The sequence below is a fragment of the Xyrauchen texanus genome, chromosome 43 (genome assembly GCF_025860055.1).
Source record: "Xyrauchen texanus isolate HMW12.3.18 chromosome 43, RBS_HiC_50CHRs, whole genome shotgun sequence".
NCBI classification, from domain to species: Eukaryota; Metazoa; Chordata; class Actinopteri; order Cypriniformes; family Catostomidae; genus Xyrauchen; species Xyrauchen texanus.
Window position 1 is genome coordinate 8,031,890 of NC_068318.1, and position 27,167 is coordinate 8,059,056.

The following is a 27,167-nucleotide window of genomic DNA, read 5'->3' on the forward strand; positions in this document are numbered from 1 at the left end:
TTTAAACTAACAATTGTGAAATCTAAAGTCAAAATTGTGAGACAAAAAGGCACAATTCTGAGAATAAAGTCACAATTGCAAGATTCAGAGGCGGATTTAAGCTTTGGTGACAAGGGCATCTTGCGGGGGGTGGCACGGTGTCACAATCACAATTCCGTTAAAATTCACAATTGTGAGATTTAAGCTCACAATTGCCAGATATAAAGTAACAATTGCAAGATACAGTGTAATGTATTGCAAGATGTAAATTCTATGAGAAATACATAGATCTGAAGTCATATAATAAGATATAAAGCAATTCCAAGAAATAAAATCGCAATTGTACGTTTAAATCTCATAATTGCGACTTTATATCTTCTTATATGACTTAATATGCCTATATTTCTTGATCTTAGAATATCTTGGAAGAAATAAAGTAAGAATTGTGATATAAAGGCAGAATTAATAAAAAAAATTAAAATATTCCATGGCGGGATCAAAAAACCATACCATAGCAACAACATAGTAATGCCTTGGCAACCACCCACAACACCTTAGCATAGTCATAATGGCAGCAAGTTCTGCATAAGTAAGCACCACTTACATTTAGTGAAGCAAATCTAAAAATCAAGTTGTTGTAAAATCAAGTTGTTGTATAAGAGAACTCTGAAGTGTGACATGGGACTTGCTTAACACACAAGACTAAAGCCATGTGTGTAATGTGTAATCTGAACTCTCCTCTAATCCATGCTTTCATGTAGTCATTGTGTGGATCTTAATCCCATGGACAGCATGTAATAAGACCTTAATACACACAGTAACAGCATATCCTGTTTTCAGTTATTGTACTGGGAGAATACACTAACAACAGTTCTCCTTCTGTCACTCCCTCGACATTGTGTCGATGTAGTGATACTAGGGGTCGCTCTTGTGAGCCCCGAACACATCGATTATTTTGAGAACAGACTGATTTCACATTTACATTTCAGGTGAAAAACTTTCAACCTAGTGTCCCTAGTTATGGCTTGGATTCCTTTTTCAATGTAAGTCTATACGATTTTTTGCCCATATTAAAATAATAAGTTTCATCGCTCTGAAAAGTAATAGCACACCTAAGTATGAGCACAAATAATAGTGAAGCTTGCTTTAGCAAATAATATGTGTATCATTCAGAATAGAACATTTGAATTGTGTAAACTGTATTCATTCAGTATTAGTACACATTATATCAAACAAGTAGAACTTACCATACTTGTAACAAAGCACATTTAAAAACTTAATTAAACAAAAAGAAATCCATGATGAAGAAGGTAAATCTTGTCCTTATGACTTGCTCAGATCTGAGACTGGGGTGTAAGGCGCCTGACTCCTCCGTGTCATCCTCTAAATTGGACTTTATGAGTTTGCATTGTGCTGTTTTTCCATTAATCTTACCCCACAACAATTCAATGAGCGGTTTGTTGCCGTGTCCTATGTGACACAATGTGTCTCATTCACTAACCGCACTCTGTGTGGGAAGTTCTGTACACTTTCTCTCACATTTTCTCTCAGACTGTCATGAGCTACTCAAGGCAAATACTTTATTTAATTCTTTATACCAGCTGCATCAAACATTCTTTGTTATTGCGTTTATATTTGTGTACAGGATGTTTATCAAACATGCAAAGGTTGTAATTAACATTGTTTAGAGTGTCTATGTCAAAGTCCGATACAAAAACTACAATGTAGCATCATGACATCCTGCAAATCATTCATTATAAAGTAAAGTCATATAACAGTTGTTTATTTGTCATTGCAATAAATCTTTTAGCAATAGACTGAAATGATCAAATTCATATCGCCAAAGGACAATGAAAACATCTTAGCAGATCGTAACACACCTTTAAATAATAGTATATCCAAAAACAAAATTTCAACTTTTATTTGCACACTTTCATTTCATTCCAAACCAATATGCTGTTATTTTTCCTGTGAAACCAATTGGAGAATTGTAATGCAGCTCTTTTCCTTAAAATGATCTGACAAGTTCCAAAAAGTAAAAAAAAAACACCATAAAAAAAACACTTAAGGTGGTCCATATGAATTATAGGCCTACGCTATGATCAACATATTCTGAAGCCATATAACAGCTTTGTGTGACAAACACAGAAATTTAAGTCATTATTTACCAGTGTTGGATGTAATCTGATTGTATAATCAGTTTAATCAAATAACTTTGTCAAAGTCAAAATGTAATGCATTTTTAATTTAAATTCTTGTTATCAGATTAGTTACTGACTTTCAATTAAGGTAATTACTTTAAAGTACATTAATTGTTTGTTTTTCTTCTTCTTTTTACTCATAATTACATCTATTTCTAAAGTAATATTATTTATTTAGAATACATTTAAATATTAATTTATATGTGCGTATGTATATTTGTTTGATTTTCTTTGACAGCAGAAGGCTGTGCGTCAATATGAAAGGTTAGTTAGGTTTAGGATTGGGGTTTGGGCTAGGGGGTAGAGTTAAAATAAATATGCATTCTTGTTGACTCTATTATATCATATACTCCTAAAGAAAACACATTTTTGGTGCCACTCTGTGGTCATTTCACATCAACAACACCTCTGGCTTCCGCATACTGGGAGCAGTGTTTAAATGTTTTTTTAAGTACAGATCGATTTTAACAGCACAACTATCGATTTCTTGTTGCTGAATTTACAGTGTGATCAATCTGGTGGTCATTATGAACTGTTGTTGCATGGGAAATAGATACATGAAGATTCTTCAAAATGTTCCTTTTGTTTCTACAGAACAAATAACAGCAAACAAGTTTGAAACCGCAAGAGGGTGAAAAAAATAATGTCAGAATTTTCATCTTTGTGTGAAATATTTCTTTAAATTGATGACTTCAAACATCTGTTATTCCTATTCTGCCACTGTTAAGACAAGAGGAGACAAGTGCCCAACATCAGACCACGTGTGGCTAGCCAATGTACCCCAAAAATAAATATCAAAGAAACTGGGAGAGGGTGGAAGAAATAAATGTAGAAGGAGAGAAAGCAAGAGAGAGAGATGTATCCCCAGTCTCGCAGATGGTTTTAACTTATAAGGAACGCCGCCACACAGCCATAGATGCAATCCACATGTGCTTCACGCTGTAATCAGGATGATCACAGATTTTGACTGTCTGCAGTTAATGGGAATGGCCCAGTACTTCCAATCTGTTCCTCTGCTTTGATAGGCCATGTGGGCCGACCTCTCCAATGTAGTTTGCATGAACTTCCTGTAATTTCAACACTTGGCACATTAAAATAACAAAGTCCAGATGTCCGATTAACGGGCACCCAAGTGCCCCCACCCCTCAACACTGGAAAGGTTTTGTGGAAAATTGTGTGGTGCATTTAAAGAATGATGTTGTCATGGAAGTGACCATAAAGAGGCTGAATTTATTCTGCATATCATTTTCAGAATTAGGAGAAAGAGGATTTAGAGAAAGAGGATTTTAGGGTGAGCATCCATAATTACACAGGATAAAAAAGATACAGTTCATGTAACCCAAAAGAGGGGCATGCTGTCACAGATTATGAGGCACGTTTTAACAATGGGAACTTGTCATTAAACAGCCTTTTCAGCAAAATGTAAACATGTTAACGGATGTCATGAAACCCCTCTAATTCAGCACCAGTTGTACACACCTATAGAAACAAAATTCAGTTCAGTAAAGCACTTATTTGAAGTAAATGGGCAAATTGGCCATTGTTTTTACTTAAAACTCATGTATATGTTTATTTGTATGCCTTGAGTAAACAGATGGTTCAATCAATAATATGTATTTCAAATATTCATTAAATATATTTAAATGAATGTTGATAAACCTAGCATTTGGAGGCAGTTATGTACAGTGCAGCTGGGATCTTCCTGTAAAAACACAGGAAGTCTCATCTGCAATGTTTGTAATGGCAACCAAATACATGGTCTGTGGACACTCATTTATTACATGAATTAGACATTATTATGACTGAAAACTCATTTATATTTGTTAATTTGTATGCCCTGTGTGCTGAACAGGTGGTTTAATCAATATTATTCATAACAAATTTAAATTAAATACATTTAAATGAATGTTCATACACCTAGTATTTGGAGGCCATTATATAGACTGCAGCTGGGATCTGTTTGTAATGGCCACCAAATACATGGTCTGTGGACACTCGTCTTTATGCAAATTATACATATTAATGAGTTGTAAGTTATATAAATGGGTTCTACTGAGATTACCCTTAACCCTCTGGGGTCGACTGACGCACCGGCGCGTCCTGCTGGATATTTTCGTCATTACAGCAGAAACAACTTAAAATTTTCCGTCATTTTTGGGTATACAGATAAGTGTAAGACATCTTTAGAGACTATAAAGGGTCTACTTTTATTTGTGTACACTCACAATAACAACAAAATCTTGTGCTTTTGTAAAATAAAGAAAATAAAAAAGGGTGAGCTTTCAGCAGTCTCTGTGTTCACGAGCATATTTCAGAAACACGTCACAAAAATGAACTGAAACTCCGCGAATACTCATCACACAAACATGAAACATATGTCTAAAGAAAGCTTAAAATGTCTACTTTTAAATAAAACAATTCAAATTTAAAACAAATATTCTCCTGCAATGCAATCTGTTTGAAACAAAGCGATGTACAGTTTTTACTAGGCTATCTAATTATCTGTAATGTGATAATGTGCTGAGACGATCAATGCAAATGTACACGCCCCCGACTGTGAGGTTTAATATAAACACAACACAACTCAACTTTTCTGCGTGTTTGTAACGATACACAGGTGACTGTGAGGTTTGATTTAAACATATTTCATTCATTTTTCTGCGCGTTTGCAACAAGAAAGCTCCAGGATAGTATGGAAGAGTTAATATTTTCCTCAGAAGAAGAGCGGGACTCCGATGAACATTTGTATTTTGAAGAGAGACTTGATCCAGCTGAGGATACAGTTTCAGACGAGTAAGTCATTGAGTTTTCATTAGTTGACATGCTATTTTATATAAACATGTACATATTTTACTAGTGGGACTGTTTCCAGACTTGCCAGCCAGGATTCAGAGTATTGAAATTTGAAATATGACTCCTAATAAGCAAGTTTTAGTGACATTTAAATGTTGTTTCAGCTAAAGCAGGTATTTAAATTATATGCTGTATAATATAAATATGATATGAAATATGATATAAAATAATATGAATGTTTAGATTATATTTTAAATAGCGTTTACGCTGCCTCATTATCATCAACAAAGCTTGTGCTTGCAAATATCTGTTCAGGTGTAAATGAGTAAAATGCACTTTAAATATGCCCATATTAGAAAATCCTCATATTATAATGCTTTCTGAAGGATCGTGTGACACTGAAGACTGCAGTAATGATGCTGAAAATTCAGCTATGATCACAAATTGCATTTTACAATATATTCAAATAGAAAACTGTTCTTTTAAATTGTAAAAAGAGTTCAGAATATCAATGTTGTTTCTGTATTTTGGATCAAATAAATCCAGTCTTGGTGAGCAGAAGAGACTTCTTTTAACGGTAGTGTAGGTCTAAAATTAAGTAAAGGCTTTATGTAAAGAAAATATATAGTCAAATTACTTCTTTTAACTTAAAACTTGATTTGGATCATTAAGTCTCCTCACATTCATTCTCTATCCCTCATTGTTAGGCCCAGGGGAGGGTCTTTGTCTCTCATGTGTGAATTACAATGACTATTCATGATCATTCACGCCTCCTTGCATATTACCTTTCAAAACTAAAATTGTCTTACAAAAGTTATATTATTATATTATTTTGTATGAATGAGTGATCAGGGTGGTTTTCACATCATTTTGTAGCAAAAACTCTAGGCTACAAGATCCAGTTCTCAAAAGTCTTGTGGACAAATATTTAGTATCTCTTTCTTATATTACCTTATTTCAGTGACTTAAAATTTTGTTTTTTCCAAAAACCATGCATAAATGTTATTTTCTCAAATATACAAACCTGTACATACATGTTGCTCACATATTATTTTTTCTCAGTTTGTGCTGAATACAGTGTAATTAGACTTTAGCCATTAATATGTTTTTAAGCAACTGAAAAAAGCACAAATGTCAAGGCATGTCAAAATTATCCAGGGCCCAAAATACCCTCAGACCCCAGAGGGTTAAAGTGGTTACATTCTAAAAGATCATTATATGTGTAATATTATGTATAATATTATATATATCATATAGGAAAAAGCTCTAAGTCATTCAGGGAGATCCCAGCTGCAATGTATGTAATGTCCCCCAAATAAATGGTCATTTATTTATTACATTAATCCTTTCCATTCTGTGCCAGAATATGGGATTCATATTATATTCATATTCATATAACACCACACACCTTAACTCTATCATTTTGAAGAGAAGAACTAGGGCTTTCAAATTATATAAATATATGTATGATTATTAGGGATGCACCGAAATACAATTTCTGGGGCGAAACCAAAACTCCAGGATGCACTTGGCTGAAAACCGAAACCGAAATTTACTTTTTTTTTGTGTATAATTGTATTAATATTGTACTTTTTCATGAATTTCATGCCAATAAAATAATCACACTTTTATTGAAAGTAACACACCAAAATTGGACAGAAAATATATTAAATCAATATTAAATATTATTCTTCATTCAGTTCTTTAACAATCAAATTTTACAGATTTTATTAACAATTATCCAAATAATGTAAAGTTTTAGAAGACTATTATATGCAAAACAACAGTCAAGTAATGAACTTAGCTAGCATCTTTCAAAAGGCTATCATCTTTCAAAAGGATAGCATCTTTCAAAAAGTTTAAATATGCAAGTCTTTTTAATTAAAACAACAGGCAAAACATAGAATGGCAGAGGGCCTCTATTCTGTTTATGTAAACGTATGTCTACTTTAAGTGAAAATTATTGTGCAAAACAACAGTGCATGACAGCAGTAACAGAACTAAATGCAACCTCAAACTGTAAATAGATGAAGCCTCAAGTGAAGAACAAGTGTTGCAGGGCTACACAAATTTTTATGTAATTGCTATACACATCATTTAAATACTTATACTTATATATACGTATATTTACACGCAGCTGATGGTCTTGGCTGGGGATCAGGTTCCATCTCATCCTCCATCTCCTCTTGGTCCAGGTGTTCATGCAGTAGTTCATGGTCCAGCAGATCTTCCTTATGTGTGTTCATGCCCTCAAAAGCCTGGAGCCATAGTCTCTATCCATCTCTACAACAGAAAAAAGTACACAATTGGTAGCCAGCAGTGTGTCCTTCACAAATCCGTACACTGAATAGTTTAACCAGGATGTCCAACTGCAAACAGCCCTCTCACACTTTCCTTGTGTACAGAAAACTACACACAATCTAAAATCGTATCATGTCTGTGTGATGGATGGGTAAGGCTATTTGCTAATTTATAGAAAGACATCTAAAAAAAATTATTACATGGTAAAATCAACAAGCTAGATAACTTATCTCACTAGCAGGACAGTTTCTAGGCAGGTCTGAACAGCTTAAAAAGACAATAAAATCTGCTCTCTGCCTCACATTACTTTAGGCAGATTTTTAAGCAACATAATTGGCAAAAACGTTATTGATATTTAGTTAAAAATGTACATAGTATTGCTAGCAAATGTTTATTTAGGTAGTTTCACAGAAACTGCCAAAAAAGTTTATATAAAAAGAAGAGGCTCGCCGATGACGGTCAATTTTTTTTCCAGGAAAAAAATAGTTAGCAGCGGTACTACAAATAAATGCTTCGTAACTAAAAAGGTTTGACTATTTTCCACAAGCAACAAAATTGGCCAAAACAGTTATTGATATTTATCTAAAAATGTACATAGTATTGCTAGCCTTTTTTTAAATCAAGTTTCACAGAAATTGGCTTAAAAATAGAGGCTAGCTGCTTGTCCGTTGAATGCAGACGGTAATTTTTTCAAGAGAAAAACTAGCATTTCTCCTAAAAATATAAAATAAAACACAGGAAGTCCCAGCTGCAATGTATGTAATGGCCACCAAATACATGCTTTATGGACATTATTTTTTTTTAAGCAAATTATAAAACAATATGAAATACTGGTTAGATGGTTTGCTCTATGTAGCACACTGAGTGCCATACACATGGTTTAATCAATCAAATTTAATGCCAAGACAAATAAAATGTGTATAAGTAAAATATCCACCATCCATGTATTTTTGATGATGTATTTACATTGAAAAAAATACAATACAATTTTTACAAGGTCCATACTCACTCTGAACAACATGCACCCTTAAATCCTCAAAAATAAACTCTTCACCAACCATGTATATTTTTGTATTGTATACATTGCAGGCGGGATCTCCATTTCTCAGAAAGGGGACCACATAGAGAGATGAAACATGCACTCATGTGATTGTCTTGACCGCCCCTGTTCATGTTTTGAATATCATGAAGATTTGAGAAAGTCAAACATTTTGTCCAATAAAATTCAAAGGGAGTTTTTATTTTTAATTCTGACTTTCTCTGACGACAATCTTTTTGCTCTATATACCACCACAATGGATTTGTAATGAAACGAACAAGATGTGCTTTAACTGCAGACTTTCAGCTTTATTTTGAGGGTATTCATCTATATGAATACATCTATATCAGGTGAACGGTGTAGGAATTACAACAGTTTGTATATGTGTTTCCCACTTTTTAAGGGACCAAAAGTGGGACAATTGGCTGCTCAGCTGTTCCATGGCCAGGTGTGTTATTCCCTCATTATCCCATTTACAAGGAGCAGATAAAAGTTCCAGAATTCATTTCAAGTGTGCTATTTGCATTTGGAATCTGTTGCTGTCAACTCTCAATATGAGATCCAAAGAGCTGTCACTATCAGTGAAGCAATCCATCATTAGGCTGAAAAATCAAAACAAACCCATCAGAGAGATCGCAAAAACATTAGGTGTGGCCAAATCAACTGTTTGGAACATTCTTAAAAAGAAAGAACGCACCGGTGAGCTCAACAACACCAAAAGACCCAGAAGACCACGGAAAACAACTGTGGTGGATGACCGAAGAATTCTTTCCCTGGTGAAGAAAACACCCTTCACAACAGTTGGCCAGATCAAGAACACTCTCCAGGAGGTAGGTGTATGTGTGTCAAAGTCAACAATCAAGAGAAGACTTCACCAGAGTGAGTAAAGAGGGTTCACCACAAGATGTAAACCATTGGTGAGCCTCAAAAACAGGAAGGTCAGATTAGAGTTTGCCAAACAACATCTAAAAAAGCCTTCACAGTTCTGGAACAACATCCTATGGACAGATGAGACAAAGATCAACTTGTACCAGAGTGATGGGAAGAGAAGAGTATGGAGAAGGAAAGGAACTGCTCATGATCCAAAGCATACCACCTCATCAGTGAAGCATGGTGGTGGTAGTGTCATGGCGTGGGCATGTATGGCTGCCAATGGAACTGGTTCTCTTGTATTTATTGATGATGTGACTGCTGAAAAAAGCAGCAGGATGAATTCTGAAGTGTTTCGGGCAGTATTATCTGCTCATATTCAGCCAAATTCTTAAGAACTCATTAGGGGTGACCCCGAATAGTCGAAGATTCGATGCATCGATATGCGGAGCCTGATTCGACCACCGATCTCACAGTCGAATCTTCGTTCGCGGGTTTTATGAAACGTGGATCATACCATTTTGGCAATATGGGGGTGCTCAATGTCTAATTTCACACAGAACTACTGATTTTGTACGGTTATAGTAAGTTATATACAGCCTTTAATTATGATAATGCTGTAAAAAAAACGTGAAAAGAAAGAAGCGTTCAATAAATATTTTTAACGTTTGTGTGTGTGAATAAATCCAACCACCGCTGTGACAGATTTAAGTTTCACTTTCCCTGATCCGTGACAGACGAGGAGCATCTTGACGGCAGGGATTACTTAATGTCTGGAACAAAAAAATCTAAAGTGTGGATGCACTTTGAAATGGTAAAAGATGATCCAAAAAAAGTAAAATGCAAGTTGTGCCAACAACTCATGTCCTACCACTCATCAACAACAAATATGGCTTTCCACTTAAAACGGGTAAGTTTCTTAGCTTCCAATAAGGATGGTTCACTCTTTAATTTAACTGGCGCATTTAATTTACGAATAGCAATATCATATGTTGGGACTTAAAATATGTTCGTCTTTTTTCTAGATCCACCCACAGTATCAGACTAACGACGGCAGTTCATCTAGTAGTAGTACCGGAGCTGCGGCAAAACTAACTCAAACAAAGCTAGATTTGAGACCGCCATTGTCAGAGAAAAGGAAAAGAGAAATCACGGGCAAAATTGCAGAGTTTATTGCGCTCGACATGAGGCCAGTGAATGTTGTGGATGGTGAAGGTTTTAAAGAATTAATGCGCACACTTGAGCCAGGATACACAGTTCCTAAAAGAGAGATGGTTATGCATGCGGTGGATGTGAAATACGCGTCCATACGCGCGGAGGTTTACATGTTAATAAACAATTGCAAAGCAGTCAGCCTCACCACAGAAATTTGGACCTCGCTGCAAATGGAGGCATATCTTACAGTTACAGCCCACTTTATTACTGAAGCCTGGCGACTGGAAAATTTTGTGTTAGCAACAAAAAAAATGGAGGAAAGTCATACAGCAGAACATATTTCACAAACACTGAAAGAAGTCATTTCTGATTGGGACATTCCAGGCACTAAGATCGTTTCTGTTGTCCATGACAATGCAACGAATATGGTTGCATGCACCAATCAACTGGCCCAAGACCCATCGTGGGGAACTGTACAGGGAGTCCGTTGTGCGGGGCATACACTGCTGCAAGGCGCCTTGTTTCACACTTCAAAAAAAGCGCCAAAGCCACCACAGCACTTGCAGAAAAACAACGAGAACTGAATGTTGCAGAGCATAAACTTGTACAAGATGTTGCCACTAGATGGAATTCTGTCTATCTTATGCTCGATCGCCTGTTAGAACAAAGGGGTGCAGTTTCAGCTGTGCTGACGGATTCAAGTGTCAGCAAACGGTCCGACCGTGATCTAGAGCTCACAACATCCCAGTGGAGAATGGCAGAGGACATAGTCAATGTTCTCAAGCCAATGATCAAACTGACAGAGCTTTTGTCACAAGATATGAACGCATCTCTGTCTGCCACTGTTCCGATGCTTATGAACATTAAGAAATGACACTTGGTGGTACATGAAGACGACAGCGCTGTTACTAAGACCCTCAAGATTACCCTGACCGAGGAGATTGACAGACGATGGGAGCTTAAAGGCCGTCTTTTGGAGAGCAGTATTTATACCAAGGCTGCAATTCTTGACCCACGTTTTAAGAAGCTTTCCTTTTTCACTGATGATGAGCAAAGGAATGAGGCATATGCTGTGGTGGAAAATCTGGCTGAGAGTTTAGCTGCCAGGCCTGTACAGGAGGTAGATGATGACAGTGAATTGGTGGAGGAGCGTGATACTGCAGGCCCTTCAAGACAAGAAAAAGAGAAAGACCTAGTGATGTCGATGCTGTTGTCCAGCGATGAAGAGGAGCAACAGCCAGGGGACAGTGAAATGAGGGCTTATTTAAAGGACACTACAAGAAGCAGTACAGGACCAATGGAATGGTGGCAAAAGAATGAGGAGAGATACCCAAAGCTGTCCAGGGCCGCAAAGAGATTCCACAGCATCCCATCTACTTCCACACCATCAGAAAGAATTTTCTCCAAGGCTGGATTTATTATCAGTAAAACCAGGAGCGCACTGATGCCGGCCAACATCAACAAGTTGGTTTTCCTCGCACACAACTTAAAAAGACTCAAACGCACACAAGCAGAGTGAAAGACTGGATTTTTTTCGATCGGGTAGGGTACAAGTGTCTTCAAACATTTCAGCCGTTTCTAATTTTAATTTGCTGTGAACATGTTTAGCTAAAAAAACTGCCAGTTTAGCGTTTATTGTTGTTTTGGCAGTTAAAAGGAGAAAGTTCACAATTCTGGCTAAACTTTCGTTGTTTTAATAATTTATTTATTTTAATTTTATTTATTGATCACTCAGGGTTACTTAATTTAACTTGTATTTTTTTTAAATATATGTTCCCCTGCACTTTGGCATTTTGCACACATTTATTATGCTCCCTGTGACTTGATTCTGACTATTTCGTTTTTATTTATTTTTTATTATAAGAAATGTATATTCTGTTCTAATTTAATTCTGTAAATTAATGCTTTTTTTTTGCTTTTCGTTGTGTCGATGTTGCGCTGCACTGAAAGCATTCTAGCACAGGCAATTTTGCCAATTTAATTTAATTTTGCAAAATGTGAAATGCAAATCCTGTCTGCAGTCAGTGTGTTCTTTTCCGCTCTAGGCAGGTATTTTTTTTAGGTTTATTTATCAAAATGTTCTTTTAGATATTTGTGTGATGTTCTGTATTTCGATCGCGGCTTTAAAATGTTATGAGAGAACGTTTTACGAATGTTTATCCACCACATTACCTTTTATTAAACGTAAATAAGAAAGCCATTGTCAGTTGGCAGGCAGTTTTGGTCGCTTTATTAAAAGTTGTTGCTGTGTGCAGTGTGTAAAATAAAATAAAAATAGTTTTACCCTCCTGCTGACTACCTAGTGTCGTGCCCCTCCCAACACATTCACAAACACATAGATGATTTGACTATCAGTCGACTATAGAAAGATTCGAATATTCTGATTCGAATGTGTAAATCCTTAGTCGGGGACACCCCTAGAACTCATTGGACGGCGCTTCACAGTACAGATGGACAATGACCCGAAGCATACTGCAAAAGCAACCAAAGAGTTTTTTAAGGGAAAGAAGTGGAATGTTATGCAATGGCCAAGTCAATCACCTGACCTGAATCCGATTGAGCATGCATTTCATTTGCTGAAGACAAAACTGAAGGGAAAATGCCCCAAGAACAAGCAGGAACTGAAGGCAGTTGCAGTAGAGGCCTGGCAGAGCATCACCAGGGATGAAACCCAGCGTCTGGTGATGTCTATGCGTTCCAGACTTCAGGCTGTAATTGACTGCAAAGGATTTGCAACCAAGTATTAAAAAGTGAAAGTTTGATTTATGATTGTTAATCTGTCCCATTACTTTTGGTCCCTTAAAAAGTGGGAGGCACATATACAAACTGTTGTAATTCCTACACCTTTCACTTGATTTGGATGTAAATACCCTCAAATTAAAGCTGAAAGTCTGCAGTTAAAGCACATCTTGTTTGTTTCATTTCAAATCCATTGTGGTGGTGTATTGAGCCAAAAAGATTAGAATTGTGTTGATGTCCCAATATTTATGGACCTGACTATATGCAATAAATATGCGGAAAGCCATTCTCTGACCTTGGAGGTAGAACGTGTGATATCCGGCCAGACCATTCCCTAGGCATGCCAGGTTGCTAGCAAGGTAGATATGACTATCCCCCCACGAACAGCAGGTGTTCCCATCCACCTGGTGATATCTAAAGGACAGAAGATTCCTGGCCCACAGGTGTTCTTCCAAACCTTGCCCTGCTTCAGGGAACTCAATCTGACCATCTGCGGCACGCCCCTGCTAGAGTTGAGCCACCGCTAAACCTAATTGTTGGTTCAGAAACTGAGGCACGTCCCGATTCAGGTGACGCCATGGCAACCTTTAGGGATGTTGGTTAATAACTTGTTTCATGATTTCGAACTGACACTGCCAGCGATAGGAGAATTACCTTTCACTAGCCAGGGACGACAACCTGGATGGTATCCTGTCCACTTTCCAAACCAAAATGATCACGGTGGCCCACCATTAAGCACTACAAGGCAAACCAATCTGTAGCACTACCCTGGGCATCAGAGGTGACATGGCCGTATACTCTCTTGTGACTCAACCTGGAGACACAACCCCTGGTGATGACAGAATCTGTTCCTCACCAGAGGAATCCTATGTTGGCTTTGAGGCCAAAGTCAATGAGCAGCTTGCCAAAGCAAATGCTTTAATGACAGAGGATCAGAGAAATGCCTTTTTGAAAATCTTTCATGATTTCCAGTCGATCTTCTCGAGAGATTCCCATGACTGTGGGCTCACTGACCTCCATACTATTCGCATTCCCACTGATCCAAATGCACATCCACATTTGTACAGCAGTCCAAAATCCTCCTGGCTGCCAAAGTAGTTGATCCAAGGGATCCTCAAAAAGCTTTTGCAAAAGCAAATAATTTGGGAATGCAACTCAAACTTCAACTCGCCTATCTGGCCAGTGTTAAAGCCGACCGGCAATTGGCGTGTCTCCATTGACTATCGCCCTCTGAATAAGCAGGTACCACTTTTCCTCTGGCCAAGGATCCATCTGGACCAAGAACTGGCCAAGGTCAAAGGGGCCCACTTCTTCTCTACTGTGGACATGGCCATCGGCTTCTGGACAATGAGAGTCAACCCAGTTGACCAGTACAAACTGGCTTTCTCTTTTGGTGACTGCCAGTACACCTGGAACCGTTGTCTATTTGGATATTCAAACTCCCCAGTTCAATATCTTCCTCCATAAGGTCATGAGTGATGCCGCTGCCCGCCTTAACCTCATCTAAATCCTCATGAGGAACCAGACCTTTGAGGAACACTTGACAGAGTAACAACATGTACTTAACCAACTCTCCACCGCTTGAGCCAAGCATTTACTAGCCAAGGGCTAATGGTGCATGGGTCTAAAAGTGAGTGTAGATGGCATTGAAACCCAAGCTGGGAGAGTTCGGGCCATTCGTGACATAACAACTCTGGCAGGTTTGTCGGAACTCAGAAGCTTCCTAGGTGTCTGCAACTACTCCCGACAGTTCATCGAGGACTATGCAGAGATAGTTAGACCCCTCATGGAACTACTCCGTAAAAGACAAAACATTCATACAGTCTTTCTGCCATATGACAGACAAGCTCAGCTCTACGCCCTGTCTGGCCTACCCAGACAAGGATAAAGATTTCCACCTCAAGGCAAGCTTCTCATCCCACTGTCTCAGTGCCGCCCTGACACAGAAACAAGACACAGACAAACGTGTCATTGCTTATGCGAGCTGACCTCTTAGTGTTGTTGAGATTATGTTCTCTGACTGTGAGAAGGCCATCCTGGCCATTGTATGTATGTGTAACATTTCCATAGCTATACTGGGGGTCAGAAAACAGTCAATAGGGTAGTCTTGATCCCAGTGTGCTACAAGATCTGCGCTCTGCTACTGACCTCACCCTCCGAGTGACTAAGCCGTGTGCACTCGGGCAGACGATGTCCACGCTTGTTGTCCAGGAGTGCCACCTGTGGCTAAACCTTGTCGTGATGAGGGATGCGGACAAGGTATGCTTCCTGAACGCCCCCATTTCCCGGCCTCTATGGCGACACAGTTGAGGACTTTGCCCAGCAGTTCTCGGTGGTGAAACAGCAGACAGAGGTGATCCAGCATGTCTTGCCCCGGTGCGGCTCAAGATTGCGGACCCCGTCTGTTCGTCGAGAGCATCCCCCTGCGTCCCACCAAAGCAGCCCATTCCGAGCCCAGCTCTCAGCCCCGGTGTAGAGCCCCCTGCAGGAGAGGGACGCCCCCCGCTTCTCGGCCGGCTACGAAGTTCTTTCAGGTACGAGTAGGTAAGTTTCATTACACAGACAGCTGGACGGATGTATCGCTTGTACATAGTGCATTTCCCCTCCAAGGTTGGTGAAGGTGTGTGCTCTTTCTCCCATGCATGTTCCCGACTTGTGAACCCTGGATGCTCTTCCTCCTAGCCCTCTGATTCATGAATTCAGCAGAGGAATGCGTAGTCAGACCCAGTATGTGTGCTAACAGGCCCTGTACTGGGTTAAGTCCTACACAGGTCTCGGCTACCCTAGTGGCCTCCTTTGTGTATTTTCCTTGATAAGGTCTCCCTTCTCTTTTTTGGTAGACCCGCGTCTTCCTTGGCAGAGTCTCCTCTGCCCAGCTGCTGTGCATGTAGAAAACTCCTCCCCGATGATGTGTCAGACCTACCACCACACTTCTCCCATGTGTGGCCCGGTGGTGTATCCGCCACTTTCATTCCCACCCCCCCAAGAAGTGCAGAGCGTGGCCTCCGCAGGGTCTTTTCCCCCTGAAAGAATAGGAATGGAAAAGAATGCCTTCCCTGGTGCATTTTATGAGCGTTTAGGGCCCCAGCCGATTCTAATTTTTAACTGGAGAGAAAGACTTCGAGGGAAAAGGCTGTGGCTTCCCCTTCCTCAAAATTATGTTCCCCTTTCTTGGGGTGTCTAGGGAGGCTCCGTGCAGCCCAAATGCATCTGTTCTTATGCTCGTAGTAGCTTGCTTACACTTGCATCGGCAGTTCACGTGACCAGTTCAGCCTTTGTGGCGTTACATATTGGACCAGAAGGGGAATGTTTAGGTTACTATCGTAACCATCATTCCATGATGGAGGGATCTAGACGCTGTATCCCTTTTGCCACAGGCTGAACTGCACTGCTGTAATGTCCGGGACCTTGTCTCAGCTCCTCAGTGCAAAACCTGAAAGAATCTGCATACCGGTCTCCCTTTTATACCTGTATGTCGGGGGGAGTGGCATGCAAATTCGACTCACCATTTTCTCAATTTTCTCAAAGATCTGAAGGTGAATCTGGCTCCCAAGAGCGACCTCTTGTGTCACTACATCGGCACAATGTCTCGTTCCCTCCATCGGGGAACGGAGGTTGAGACGTTTAGCATGCTTCCTTACTATTACTAATTCTATACTGCAGAAATAGTAAGACTAGTACAGTAGTATGGTATTCTGAAATTAGCTACACACTTACTAAAGGTCATCTTGTCATTCTTTGTCAGATGAAAAATCACAACTGTCTTTGTCAGATTATTTCTGTCTTAATTTTCTGCAGGTGCAGGGATTGTCTGTTTTTTGTGTGAGTATATCTTTCAGGAAGACATGCCTCATTTGTGCTGGTTTATTTAAGGGCTGTCTCACCCATAATCTCAGGGCTTTTAAATACACTTGTTTACCCCTATAACAAATTTATTATATTACACAACCTATTCCACATGATTTCACAGTAAGGCTAAGGGAAAATGGAGCCAGATCAGGCAGGCTGTTGTTGAACTGTATTTCGTGAGTTCTGACTCACTGAACGTGAATAGAGATGGCATCCCCTCCACGCATTGACTGGCATGGGCATATGTGAGTGCCTGAAATAAAAACAGGACTCATGCTGCTATCTAGTGTTTAATACTGGAATTACTTGTGAAACAAATTGTGTGAAGCAATATAAACATTCTAGAGTAGTATGCTATATAGCTATTTTGTAACCACATTATTTTGCATATTAATTTCAGTGAGTTGTGTTCAGTTATTATCTATCAAATAAATATGTCTCTGGATGATCTGTGAATCATTGGATGAACATGGGACACTATGCATACGTTGTATTGTTAATAAATGAATAAATGAAAATGTAAATTCTCTAATCATTTACTCACCCTCAAGTCATCCCAGATGTGTATGACTTTCATTCATCTGCAGAACAAAAATTAAGATTTTTAGAAGAATATCTCAGCTTAGTTGGTCCATACAATGCAAGGGAATGATGACCAGAAGACAAAAAGGAAATAACGGCAGCATTAAAGTAATCCAGTGTCTAAATCCATGTCTTCAGAAGAGACATGATAGTGTGAGTGAGAAACAGATCAATATTTAAGTATTTTTTCACAATAAAACCAGTAGGTGGCTGAATGTGAAAGTCACTTCCACACCAGAATGTGGACATAAAAATGAAAGTGTAGATTTACAGTAAAACAGGACTTAAATATTGATCTGTCTCTCACTCACACATATCATATCACTACAGAAGACATGGATTAAACTACTTGAATCATATTAATTACTTTTATTCCGTCTTTATGTGCTTATGTGCACAGATACACTAAGATGTTGAGCAAATTTTAGGGACTGTCAGTGTAACAATCCCCTCTTTGGATTGTAGTTTTGTTTTGTTGTTTTCCCTTGTTTTGTTTTGCTGATTGGTAGTCTCCCTTATTGTCACGTCTTACGAGCCTGCCATGGCATCAACCTCAGTCATATCATTTAACTTTTTATTTGTAATCTATTTATCGTCTCCTTTAACAGTGATAATGTTACATCTATTTATTTATATATATTTTTTTAAATATGGAGTTTACATTTTTAACAACATACTATGGTATAGACAATTATAATCTATAAAGTAAACACAATAATCAATCAATAGTCCAATCAATTGTGAGAGAAAAAAAACTGCAGATGCTGGCTTTTTCAGACGCGTTAGTGAGTATGGCTAATAAATCCACCGCTTTAACTGATCTCTAACTTCTTTATCTGATGCAAACACTGTTAAAACACATTTAATGCTAATTAAATAAAAGGAAACAATCAACTTTACATACCTGAGATCCACCTGCATGCCTCTGCTCGGCCATGATGTTTGATCCATGTCTCAAGCTAATGAGGTTACTTCCAGGGAGGCATCACTGAGCCCGTTGTACACGCCCCAATCCCCTGACTCCACCCCCACGTCAAAACAGTGCCATAAAGTCAAACGCACAGAAAAGTGAAGCGCAAAGGCAAAACGGTATCATGAGCTCACACGTGATGGAAATGCAGATTAAAAGGAGCATTGCAAAATAATTAGTAGGCATTGCAAAGAAAAAGATGTGTGGCAAAATCATTGCTGCCTAAAAATCTGTTGCAGAGATAAAAATGGATAAAAGTTCTTTAGTTTCTTTTACAACTGTCACAGTTCCTCCTGACACTCCCAGAAATTACACTCCACGATCACTCTCTCCCGAACACTAATCACCTGCACCTGAAGCTCGTTCCCACATTCATCAACCTCACAGTATTTATGCTCCACTCCCCCGTCACTCTGGGTCTGGTCTCACAACTACAATCACAGGCTCACTTACCTGCTTCCTCCTGGAGACTCTACGTTCCATCCCTAACTCGCCTCTCCAACGAAGTCCAGTTCCAAGCTCTACTGCTCCTTCGTCCAGTTCCGGTTTACTCTCTCCAACGAAGTCCAGTTCCAAGCTCTACTGCTCCTTTGTCCAGTTCAGGTTTCCTCGCTATTCAGCGAACTGCAGTCATCACCCAGGTTTACTCGCAATACAGCGAACTGCATCCATCACCCCGGTTTCCTCGCTATTCAGCGAACTGTATCCATCACCCCAGTTTCCTCGCTATTCAGCGGACTGCACACATCACCCCGGTTTCCTCGCTATTCAACGAACTGCAGTCATCACCCAGGTTTGCTCGCTATTCAGCGAACTGCATTCATCAATCAGGTCTCCTCGCTATTCCGCGAACTGCAGTCATCACCCAGGTCTCCTCGCTATTCCGCGAACTGCAGTCATCACCCAGGTCTCCTCGCTATTCAGCGAACTGCATCCATCACCCAGGTTTCCTCGCTATTCAGCGAACTGCATTCATCACCCAGGTTTACTCGCTATCCAGCGAACTGCATTCATCACCCAGGTTTACTCGCTATCCAGCGAACTGCAGTCATCACCCAGGTTTCCTCGCTATTCAGCGAACTGCAGTCATCACCCAGGTCTCCTCGCTATTCCGCGAACTGCAGTCATCACCCAGGTCTCCTCGCTATTCAGCGAACTGCAGTCATCACCCAGGTCTCCTCGCTATTCCGCGAACTGCAGTCATCACCCAGGTCTCCTCGCTATTCAGCGAACTGCATCCATCACCCAGGTTTCCTCGCTATTCAGCGAACTGCATTCATCACCCAGGTTTCCTCGCTATTCAGCGAACTGCATCCATCACCCAGGTTTCCTCGCTATTCAGCGAACTGCATTCATCACCCAGGTTTACTCGCTATCCAGCGAACTGCAGTCATCACCCAGGTTTACTCGCTATCTAGCGAACCACAGTCATCACCCTGGTTTACCCATTCCCCTATATCCCTCAATAAACTACACCTCCGCGTTTAACACTACCATCGAGTCTGAGTATCTGTTACAACAACAGTCATTGATTTATTAATTATATCTTGGTTTTTGCTATATTTTATTTATATTTTGCAATTCTTTATTTTTGTTTGCAAAACTTAAATTTTTTCTCTCGATACTTTATTTTACTTTTGTGATACTTAATTTTTGTTTAAAAAAAAAAACTTTTTTTCTTTTGCAAAACTTTATTTTATTTTGCAATACTTCATATTTTTGCAAATATATGTGGCATGGAATTGATTCCATACAGTCACCATTTACTTTCTTTTCATATTTTTTTCATACAAAAAAAACATGAATGGGTTTATAACAACATGAGGGTAAATAAAAGCTGAAAGTGTTTTCTTTTTTTGGTGAACTGACTCATTAATTGTTCAAAGTAGTGCCATTTTCAAAAGTTCAGTTCAGTGGTTTCTCACATCAGACAGTTTGTGTTGTGGTGTCAAACCTTAGATACCCCCACCTCTACAAACATGTACCACCATCTCTAAAATGACATCACTTTCTGGACATTTGGATTGGCTTTTATTCACAATTTTTTTAAATACAATTGTGATACAAGATTCTTAATTACCCAATCTACTGTAATGTTTACATTTGTATTTCTTAAAATTAAAGTTTGTGATTTTTGTGCCACTGCATCATCAAATGGAATTGCAAAAATAATGATTCGTTTCAAATAGGTGACAGGCACATTAAGATGCACGTCAAACGCCACTGGTTCTGGCATGTTTCGTGAATGAATGCAATGCACCAACTTTGAATCTGAGGAGGTGTGAATGAGATTTAAAAAATATAAGGAGCCTTTTTATATTTTGCTATAAATTATTTTATTTTATTTCTAACAGTTCTTAATCCCTGACTGTGGAATTAAATATATCAAAGCTGTAATACAGCTGACAATCATCTAATCAGCGTAAATGATGAGAACAGATGGTAACCCTAAAGTCCTCGCGATCGCGTGCGTGTGGGCGGAGAGTTTTGACAAACTGCAGCTCAAGCGCAGCACGCTCTCAAATGTCACTAAGACACAACTCAGACTGTGACTTTTTGAGGTGTATTTATTACTTCCACATTTTTTGACGAAAAGCACTGACGGTAAGTTCTATATCTCTCTTTAAATATTTATTCAAGCTTTGTAACTGTTTTATATACATAGTCATAGATGTTTAATGATCATTGAAAATAAACACTTCATTGTTCATTGCGTTTAACAGATAAAATGGACGCAACATGCAATTAACTTAAATAATATGTTATTTTATAGGCACAGGATTTCAAAATGTTTTCGAATGCACTTTTACACTCTTTTCATATAGCCTTATAATATTAACAACTGTTAAAAACCTAATGACTAAACTGGGCTGCACTTTGTTCCCAGGAAAGTTTTAAAGTAGACGAACATTTCCTTCCACAAACTGCTCTTGAACACTTTGCTGCACAGGAACCTCAGATAATTAGCATGTTATGCATATAAAATAATAAAGTGGCACGAATATAGCATCGAAGGTAGACTTTGGAAATTAGACCTACAGGTTTGTGTTTGTTTGTTTGTTTGTTTGTTTGTTTGTAATGCCGGTATACACTCTTAAAAATCCAGGTTCCAAAAAGGGCGTATCGCAGCGATGCCATACAAGAACCAATGGTTCCACAAAGAACCTTTCAGTGAAAGGTTCTTATAAGAACCATTTTGAAGAACATTTGCAATGAGAAGGTTCCATAGATGTTAAAGTTTCTTAATGGAACCATACATGCTGATAAATTACCTTTATTTTTAAGAGTGCAGGTATATAATAGGCTATAATAGCTGTTGTAGTATAATATAATATAATATACAGTAACAGCAAATTAGAAATACACAAATATGCTGAAATTAATAGGCTATGTATTACTTATTCAAACAATATTTGTGTATAGGCTATTTTTCATTGTGAAGACTGTTGGTACTGTATATTTTAAAACTGACAGGGAGGGAAATTAACACTTATGATTATCATCAGGCACTGTTATCAGGCAATACCTGCATAATCTCGAAAGGCCCAAATAGCAGCTAAATAACTGGGCTGAAAGATATTAGTCAACAGTGACAAGTTACAGGGTCTGAGATTTACACTGATTCATATACACTTCGGTATACATTCATATGCAATTTAACCTGAAGTCATGATAAAAAGCTCATGGGCATGGTATGCGTCAACTATATAGGCTACTTTTACCAATATTAAATATGAAGGCAAAGAATTCACATACATTTGTACAGTTGTGAAGTACATAAAGAATTTCACTTCATTTAATGTGCAAAAAAAAAAAAAGGGCAGTTCAGAAAGAGTTACTTGATCACATTAAGCAAATTTACTGTGTGGTGTGGTTATTGTGCATTAAATTTGCATATTGAAATAAATGGCATCACAGAGGCCATAGCAACCCTTTAAACAGAAGCCTTTAGTTGTGTTTCTGCTTTCATTCATTGCTGTATCCTGTTTACTCTATTGCTTATTATCTTAGTATTATCTGCAGTGGTTACTGCACATCATTTAATTCTAAGCCAAATTTCCTATTTTGTAGGTTCCCCATTTTTACAGATGTGATCTGAGTGCGGTCATATAATTCGTTTTTACATTATGTGTCATTTGTGTTGCCCTCACTCCACACGAAATGCAAACAGTTCTTACACTTGAATCCACACCTCTCTTCGCTGATAAAGACCTATTGTTTCAGTCCTGGCTGGGTGTGAGATGTGTAATGTGATGTGATTAGGTTACTGTGTATTTTGTAGGAAATTTCATCCCTGCTGATGCTGCCATCCTGTGATTTGGCTTGCCAATATCCTTATTTTTGGCAAAATCGTTGATCTCTGTATGAACAGGATTATACCCTTAAATCTTACTCACCAGAAGGAACATCCGGTTTTTACTTTAGTTATTAAGGTTTTTCATCAATGCACTGCAAAATGGAAAATATGCAGTTGTTATGTTAAAGAGCTTCTACCTGATGTTGCAACATTCTCACCCCGACTCGTCACATACGGACGCTTCGGGTGGTTTCGTCGCATATTATGGCCCTTCCAATTACTTTTTTTGTGTGTTATTATATATAAAGTTGATTCAGTCACAGTTATTAATATTTTTGACTTTATTAAAGCCACTTAATTTAATGTTTTGACAGTGTGGATATTTTTACAGAGCACATTTCCAAATATTTTTTATGTTAATGGTCAACACAATGCATGCTATTTGTCATCAAGAAATATGCCCAGACAAAGGTAAAAAAAAAAAAAATAATACCTTGAATATTTATTCCAGGAGGCTAGTATGGCCCTTTAAATCCTGTTGATGCTAATGACCCCAGCTTTCATATGGTTGTGGGGTGACAGAAGTTTCTCCATGTGGCAACCCACAGTGAGACCAAATGGAGAATCAGCCTGCTTTTTCTTGACTTCAGGCTTCAAATGAAAGCCTTCCCAGTGTCAAAGCTATCTGTAGGCAGGAAGGCAGGGGAAGTCTCGCTCAGCAGACCCTAAAGACGACTACGCTAGCTTTCCAACTAGGTTCTCATGACCCTCAGAAAGAGGTGCATAGGTGCCCAAAAGATCTGTGGTGTTAGGACCTGGAAACAGCAGTAGTAGAGGACACCATTCTGAATTGGCCACAGTGAAAAAGTCATGTCTCTATTGATTAGGGCTGAACATGGACTCATGAGAAACCGTGGTGAAGGACAACATGGCCTTCTTATCCTTGAAGATGCCTTGACTGTAGAGCTTTTCTGGAGTGTAGGCAAAACAAAGTGTAAGAACCCAATCCATCCAGCACTTCATGATGGCAGGAATGGAGAACCAGTACATGGAAAACTGAAAAATAAAAAGATCAGCTTCTATGAGTTTCTTATGTTCCTCAACAATATCAGAAGCTAGTCGACCCTCCTGCCAGGCCAACATGGTCATCCCTCCATAACGGAAATGTTCAGGATTCTTCACAGATCCAGTGATATCCTTCTCAGAGGCCTTGAATTACATTGTGTACAGATCAGAAAGTAGCACTTTGCAGCCCTGTTTCTTTAGGGCCGTCTTTGGTAGCTGCATTGAAAGATCCGGTGCTCTAGTGAGCGTAAATAATAAGCACGGTCTATGCAGCCATGCTGTCTATTTCACAGGTCTCAGAGCAAATGATGTATCATTTTTCAGCATTATTAACAATTTTGGATAATGCATACTGTATAGAGTATATTTAATAAATATGTTGTGAGTTTATGAACCTTTAAGAAACTTTCAAGCTGTCAAACCATACCAAATAATGTGTTAGCTTGTGTTTATAGTTATGCCATTCTAGATCAGTTAAGTAATCACTGGGTCATGGGAGATGGAATTAAGGGTCGGGAAAGCTAAACTGGGAAAGCCTTGGACCACGTTGCATTGACGAAAGTACCTATAATCATATTATTACAGTAAACATTTTGGGAACAGTTAAAGGGTTTATATCATGAGAAAATCTTTTCAGAGAAAAGAGTTTGATGCACTATGAAAGCATACTGAAACTTTTAGAAATCAAAACTTGCTACCCAGTCCAAAAAGTGCATTAACTGAAATTAAGCTGCAAATATGACTTGTTCTGAACATATAACCTGTTTATTTATAAAGGTACACTGAAAAACAGTCATATAATGAAAAACAGTCATAAAACTGTTGTTTGCACTTTACCCCTGTAACTTTATAAGTGGAGCAGAGATAAATAAATGTTTTACTGTAAATATAAGCCTATCATAGCTGTTACATTTAGATTTTAGTGTCAGATCTTACATGTCGACATAAGCGCCCCTTTTGGTTTTCTGTTGTGTAAAGCAACATTTCCTTATATAGTCTAATCCTCAACTGGTTTCAACTAATTATGAAACAACAGGTTGATGACCTTACAGCACCCTTAAGAGCTTGTGACACTTTAACTGAAGAATATCACTTTACACAACAAGCTGTGAGAAAGTTTATGCAAAACCAAAGGGATATTAGAATTGTGTACTTGGGTCTGTGCAAAACTCACTGCCACAATGTTAGTGTGTTAAATTGTACAGTATTTTGGTGAAAATTCATCTGTCACTTGGTAAAAGCTCATCAAATTAGGCAGATGCCAAAATTATGCAAGGGACAATAAAATAAGACCCAGACTACATTAAAAATGTGTTCACTTACAACAGGGATAAACATGGTTTGTGTCAACCTCGATGTGTTTTATGCACTGAATTCTCATCGCAAGACTCATCGCAACCTGAACATTATTCGTATGAAGTTGTGTGCTGCCATGGCATCTAAGATATGAGAATATTTATGATGTTCGCCATACTAGAAACTGCTTTCTTCTTAAAAGAATTTTCCAGGTTTAAGACAATTTAAGCTCTATTAAATCAACAGCTTTCATTAGTTTAGTCTTATTTGATTTGCTCTGTTTTGTTTGCAAAATCATGTAAAACAATTGTATTTACCATGTAAGTCTTTGTAAGCAGAAATTTGAAACCTGTATTGTGGTTAAAGCTCATGAATTCTGCCAAATGTGTGTTTTTGAACTGTAGTTATAAAGGGTTTCTGGTTGTAGTTAGATGTTTGTTTAGGTGTTCTGGATTGTTGCTAGGGCATTTCTATGGGATTGCTAAGGTGCTATGGATGGTTGCTAGGGTGTTTCTAGGTGGTTATCATGGTGTTGTGTATGGTTGCTAGGGTGTTCTGGGAGATTGCTAGGCCGAGGGGTTGCTAGGAGTGTTCTAGGGTGTTCTGGTTGGTTGCTAGGGCGTTGCTACTGTAGGTGGTTGCTAAGGTGTCACTTAATGGCCCAATTCATTAGAGCCCATGTTCAAGTCTCTATGATATTCTGGTTCCTTTATGTGGATCAGAGTGAGATAAGGCTTCTGTAGTGTAAGTCTATGGGGTTTATTTTATTTTATTTTTGGCCTGTTTTTTATCTGCCAGTCACAAATTCCAATTCCTGTTCCAAGTATTAATAGCACACCTCTTCTCAACAAGCCGTACGATTTGAGGGTTCAGTCAAGTCTATAGCACAAATGGTTCAGGATCAGGTACACACCAAATTTTTATATTTAGAGTTAAATGATTGTTCAAATCTCTAATCCTAAGTATGAGAAATAGTAATAGTGATGGCAAACACCAGAAATGATGTTGATGTATAACATTACATTATATTTTTATGGCTAAAATAATTCTATTTACAACTTTGTATGTGTCAGATATTCACTTTACAGCCTAAATTTTGATAAGAAAAAAAAACATATATTTTAAAGTGTTTCCTAAATCCACATTGGAGCTTTTGTATTTTAGAATCCTGATTTCAATCCCAAACCAAGTAGATTGTGCTTTAAAGGTGGTCATAAAACATTTAACTGTTTTTATAACTTTCAGAACTTTGTGCCCTTCATATCCAATCACCCACATTGCTAGCACAGACCTTTATACCCAAATGAGCAAATCCGTGAATACAATAGCGCCTTAAGCAATATCCTTCTTACCTTCGTGGCTATGCCTCAAGACTCAAGACTCTTACGTACTTCACTGCAAATGTTTGTTTATTTTGTGGGCAGGGACATTAAGGAACAGGTCGTCTTAGGAAAGATTTCATGATTAATTGTTGCAAATCCGCCTTCTTTGGTATTAGAAGTTACTGTAAGGAGCCAGTTTGTACAGTACATGAAGAACTTTAAGGCATTTTCTGACTTGTAGCTGAGGTATGTACAACCCATTTTTCATTTCTGTTAGCTATAAAGTAGACTACCAAATATGGGCTCCTGAGTTTCACTGATGTTAACAGAGAAGCTTTAAACATCAGTTAACATTAGGATAGAGAGTGAAAATTGTGTACCAGTGATAGATAAAAGATACTGTAAGAGAAAACAAGTTCCATATCTTTAGTTGTTGACATCAAAGCCTCTACGTCCAATTTAACCAATTGTACTGTATTTTGGTGCAAATTCATTTCACTTGGTTGAAGCTATAGAAATTAAGACTAAATCTGAGATATGGTTTTGTTTTGCTTTGTTTTGTTTGCAAAATCGCAGATACAGTTTTGCATTTACCATAAGACTTTCAAGTTAGGAAAATAGAGCTTTACAAGCATTAATTTGCAGCCTGTAAAGCACATGAATTCTTCTAAATGTGTTTTTTTTTTTTTTTTGTTTTTTAGATATAAAG

The 27,167-nt window shown here is 38.3% G+C and overlaps 1 protein-coding gene and 1 pseudogene across 5 annotated transcripts in view; one reads left to right on the forward strand and one right to left on the reverse strand.

Moving 5' to 3' along the window:
* The window catches only part of LOC127635515 (phosphatidylinositol 4-phosphate 5-kinase type-1 beta-like), an 82,082-nt gene that overhangs the window by 33,489 nt on the left and 21,426 nt on the right, over nucleotides 1-27,167 (forward strand). The window contains exon 1 of one of the 5 annotated variants that reach the window (XM_052115604.1): nucleotides 20,980-21,082. The exons of 3 other annotated variants lie outside the window; for them this stretch is intronic. The gene's annotated coding sequence lies outside the window, so the exon portion shown is untranslated. Of the gene's footprint in view, nucleotides 1-20,979; nucleotides 21,083-26,532; nucleotides 26,705-27,167 lie in introns of those variants that run through there. One more of the 5 variants, XM_052115606.1, reaches the window with a different exon arrangement.
* Nucleotides 23,304-26,719, reverse strand: LOC127635503 (NAD(P)H dehydrogenase [quinone] 1-like; annotated as a pseudogene).